Below are 5,478 nucleotides of genomic sequence, written 5' to 3'. Positions count from 1 at the left end.
TGTTTTTGATGAGATGAGTAGCTGGTATAAACCAGTAAATGTGATTGATGATGTAGATGCACAAAATGGTAATGCTGCACAGAATTCATAGCAGCAGTCACAAAATATTAGTGGACCTGGAGCATCCTCTAGCAGTGGTTCACATTCTTCGCCATGGACAGGCAGATTGAGATCAGGAGAATCTTCTCAAAGTAATGCAGATAGTGGTATGCAGGTATCACGAAAAGGAAAAGAGAAGGTTGTTCAGCCAATGTTTGATGTGAATGCAGGTCACTCTTATGTGGATGGTGAATCTAGTGGCTCAGAACAGAGCATTGATGATGAGTTGGGTATTCCTTCTATTGTTACACCTGGAGTAAGGAAGACCAGGGATGTTTTGAGAGCACGTGGGAGTGAACCTACTTTGCGCAGGTCTACGAGAGCTAGGTATCCTGTGGATAGGCTGAAATATGATGGATTTACAGCCATTCACTATGCATATATGGTCAAAGTGATACATGAACCAGAACCCACTTCTTTTGAGCAAGCCATGGGAAAAGAAAAATGGGAGAAAGCCATGGATGAAGAAATGGATGCCTTGGAAGCAAATGCTACATGGGAATTGGTACCTTTGCCTAAAGGTAAAAATGCAATTGGCTGTAAGTGGGTTTATAAGGTGAAGCACAATGCAGATGGTTCTGTGAACAGATACAAGGCAAGATTAGTAGTCAAGGGGTATGCACAAACATATGGCATTGACTATGAAGAAACATTCAGTCCGGTTGCAAGGATGGCAACCGTAAGAGCAGTCATTGCTATGGCTGCATCAAAGGGATGGTCTTTACATCAGATGGATGTAAAGAATGCCTTCTTGCATGGTGATTTGCAAGAAGAGGTCTATATGGAGCAGCCACCAGGTTATGTACATGCTGTTCATCCTGAGTTTGTTTGTAGGTTGAAGAAAGCCTTGTATGACTTGAAGCAAGCACCTAGAGCATGGTCTGACAAGATAGGACAGTATCTTGTCACTATTGGCTTTCAGATTTCCAAGGCAGATTTCTCACTTTATGTGAGAAAAACAGAGAAAGGTATTATGCTACTTGTCATTTATGTTGATGATTTGATTATGACATGTGACAGTGATGAAGATATCCTTCATGTGAAAGTGCTATTGAAGCAGAAGTTTGAGATGAAGGATTTGGGAGAGCTGCGTTATTTCTTGGGCATTGAGGTGATTAGATCACCAAGTGGGATACAGCTCTTGCAGAGGCAGTATGGATTGGACATGCTGTCCAAATATGGGATGACAGGCTGTAAGCCTATTTCAGTTCCTTTGGAGCAGAATGTGAAGCTGAGCATAGATGCAGGTGAGCTTCTAGAAGACCCTACTATATACAGACGCATAGTAGGAAGTTTGATTTATATGACTATTACCAGGCTAGATTTGAGCTATGCTGTTGGATTGGTAAGTCATTTTATGCACGCTCCAAGGAAACCACATTTGGATGCAGCTAGATGCATACTCAGGTATGTGAAGTCCACATTGCAGTATGGACTATTTTATGAGACTGGGGTTCAAATACAGCTGCATGGATACACTGATGCTGATTGGGCTGGTAGTATTTCTGATAGACGATCTACTAGTGGATATGTGTTCTCTTTTGGGAGTGCTGCAGTCACTTGGAGCAGCAAGAAACAGCCTACAGTTGCCTTGTTGAGCACAGAGGCTGAGTACAGGGGTGCAGCAATGGCTGCATGTGAGGTAGCTTGGTTGCATAAGCTACTTTATGATATGCATCAGTCTACAGATGGGCCAGTTGTCATTTATTGTGACAACATGAGTAGTATACACTTGGCAAGTAACCCAGTCTATCATGCTAGAACAAAGCACATTGAGGTGCATTATCACTATGTGCGAGAGAGGATTTTACTAGGTTTTATTGATCTAGTTTATGTCAGCACAGAGGATCAGGTAGCTGACATATTCACGAAGGCATTGGGTGCAGAGAAGCTGCGAAAGTTCAGAGACCTGCTTGGTGTGCAAGAATTGGGATTGAGCTCGAGGGGGAGTGTTGAGATATCGAGCTCCACTCGTGATACGCCAGGGTGACGGTTGTGTATTTATGTCATCGACTTGTCAGTTGCAGATGCGGTTGGTACACCGTCCCTGAATAATAGCTACATGATAGCTATCCTTATCTACTCTAGTTTGTGGCTCAGTTAGTATGCCACCTTAGTTAGTTGAGTTTGGTTTGAGACCCATATCTAGGATTCTTCTATTTCTTTGTACTTGAGTTCTTTTGGCTTCAACAACTAAGAAGAGGAAAACTGTTTTCAGCCTCCACCCTTGTGTGTATTCCCCCATTGTGCAAGCAAGAAAGCTTCAAGTGAGACTCCTTCCTTCTCTCCCACAATCTTGACAGGCATCGGGGTCATCTAGACACAATACTAGCTCTCGGGGTGTCAATAGAACTGATGGTACCCTAGCACTAACACATGGAGTATCAGCTCCAGCTAACAACACATCCATGGTGCTAGAGAGCCAAGCTCATGAATAGATGTAGCTATTGTCTCAATCCCACCACTAGCTTGTGTTTGAATCTCAGAAGCTTGGCTTCTAAAACAATTGCCTTCTCTCTCTTTGCAATCATGTTGAGCCTATCCTGCTTGATAGGAACTTTTAGTTCTTCCATGAGACTCAACCATCGTGATCGATCTCCACCATAGGTGTGGGAGCTTTCGCTCAACCGCCAAGACCCACGGACTACTTATTGTTTCAAGTGTTCCAAGCCGAGCACTAATGGCTACCTTTCACATAGCCGATGCACCATCCATATCTATGGGTGTAGTGAGCTTACCTCCATGCCGATCGAGCTACCTCCTCTCTCGCACACTTCGGTAGCTCCATGATCCAAGTGCAAGCTTCAATCAAACTCCATCCTCAAGCTCCACGCTCCAAGTTCCATCACCGCGAGAAAGAGAAGAGAAGAGAAGAGAAGAGAATAAGAGAGGAGAAGATGGAGAGCTTCTCCTCCCCGGTCCCTCACCCTCACACACTCACTCCCTCACACTCTCACACTCCCTCTCTCAAGCACAAGCTCAAGCAAGCAAGAAGAAGAAGAAGAAGAAGAAGAAGAGGAGAGCCACTTTTGGCCACACACAAGAATGAGCTTCTCATTCACTTTTGAACTTTATATACAAAACCCTAAATCCCTTTTTGGGTGGTCATCCCCTTATCCCCTTTTTTACATGGCCGGCCACGGCCTATGCCCTCTTTTCCATTGTCCTTCTATCTTCCTAGCTTCCTTTCCACCATCCATCTACATTTACAAATTGCACGGGTGAGAGCCCGACGCTCCTTAAATTAAATCATGATGCGCTTGCGCTCTTTTACAAAAGTATTGACTTGAGCTTTTCCTTGTGTGCCTTTGTCTCTCGTTTCACTTTTCATTGGCATTTTTCTTCTACTTTAGCTTTTTCGGATTTTCCACCTTTGTTTGTTTGAGGGTTAACATTACCCCCTCCTAGACGAGTGCCAGTCCCATGGTACTCACCGTTGTAGGTAGCAGGCTTTGGCTTGCACTGAAGATGTGGGTGGAAGGGACATCGGTGGTTGCCATGGAGGAGTGTTGGTGGTGATGTGGAGGAAGGTCATTGGGGGCACGTTGGTGGCCTAGGTGGCTGGTGGTAGGGTTGTTGGAGTTGGTGGTAGGGTTGTTCCTGATGGCTAGCACAAGTATTGGTTTGTCGGGGATTCTGCACATGATGATTCCTAGCGGGCTTGCAGGATGATAAAGGATAAGAATTCAGAGTTGGGTGTCGAGGAAGAGTGAATGACACTTTCGTTGGAGTCTTCAATACCTGCAATTGAAAACCTCTCATAGGTGGTCTCTTCCTAGGGGTAGTGCTAGTCTTCTCTATCATGCACAAGACATAGTTTAATTAGTTTGGGAGACAGGTCGAACTCTAAGCAAGCTGAGAGTATTGTCCTGCACTTGAGGACCCAAATTGTGTATATATTTTGGTGCAGATATTATGTGAGTGCTCGTGCATACTTAAATATTACGTAGTTAGAAGACCGCGGGCTGGTTTCTCATAACGGTGTGTGGATGAAGCAAAGTTGTCCATGTTGAGAAGAAATACATGTGAAGGTGTATGCGACATCCTTTGCATTGTGACTGCACGATGTAACATAATTGAACATAGGGACATTGCACTATCGGTAGCTCGTAGCTATTGGACCTACGTGATGAGGATAGTGTACTTTTCATGGCCATTCGTGCAGTGCTTACCACAATTGATTGCAATGGTATTAAGGCAGAGTGCAAGAGGGAATCGTGTGAATGGGTCAGGGTGATAGGTCTAACCATAGGCGAGACAAGCTCCCTAGGTATGTCTTGCCCTTGATGTGCCTTGACAATTGTGGGTGATGCTAAGGGGCTAGGGGAATAGGGACGGAGCCAGCCGACCAAGGTCGCTAGATGCACCTAATTTGAGGACCCCTAGGTGCTGTGTTGTGATTCGGTGCTTCTTATCTTTTCGTTCTTTTCTTTTCATTTTTCCTTTTCAGTTTTCTTCTTTATTTTTTTTTTCTTATGCTTTTTTCTTTCTTTCTTTCTTTCTCTTCTCTTTTCTCCTTTTTTTTTTTTGGACTTGTGTGAGTACAACCATTGCAATATGTTGAGGCTATCAGCCTTTCAATGGGTTGGAAAGTGTCAAGCTTCGAAGGCTCACGAAATGGATATTACAGTGATGATTGTGCTCTAGCCTCGTTGTTAGAGAAGCAGTTGTTGTTGAGATGGGGAGATACACTTGAGATATTGCAAACCTCTTTGCGACACGCGATATCGGTACAATTGAGGTAACAACTGTCATGAGCCAACTGTAGAGCTTGACCTAGAAAGAGAGCGTAGCCCATGACTATGCTTTGGGCCATGCGATGTGGGCACTTGCAAGGGTGATTTTCACTTTCGGCAGCGTGGCTTTGTCGTGGTTGTTTGTGAGGTTGGTGGTCTTGCGGTGACTTGGGCATTGAACACATTTGCACGAAGACCTATGTCATCCTGCATCCACTTGTCACTTTATGAGAGCATATGCAAGTCGCATGCGTCAAGTACAATGAACAAATGCAATCATGTCAAGATATTACTTTATCAAAATCCTATGATGCTGATTGTGATGCCTATTCCGGTGCTTGTTAAAGACGTGGCATATATTAGCAATAGGTAAGGAAATTGTGTACAGGTGGGGAGCCTGCCCCTTTAACCATTAAAAGGCAAAAAGTTATGGCAGGATGACCTTTGTTAAGTTGCTTGTATATCATAGGGGCTACTCTATTTGCACGAGGCAGGGTGAGTTTGGGTGGTTGGGCGGCTGAGGCTCTACTGGCGAGGAGCTTCTATGAGGTTTGATAGGAAAGATGTCGCTGGGACCTGAATGGTGTAGTCCTTGGTCGTAATTGTTTCCAGAATGCTTTTGAACAATGCATCAAATTCTTCC

This window comes from Lygodium microphyllum, chromosome 3, assembly GCF_053477565.2.
Source record: "Lygodium microphyllum isolate KBCC chromosome 3, Lygodium_microphyllum_v1.1.10, whole genome shotgun sequence".
NCBI classification, from domain to species: Eukaryota; Viridiplantae; Streptophyta; class Polypodiopsida; order Schizaeales; family Lygodiaceae; genus Lygodium; species Lygodium microphyllum.
The sequence above is the reverse complement of the archived record's forward strand: the minus strand, read 5'-3'. Positions refer to the sequence as shown.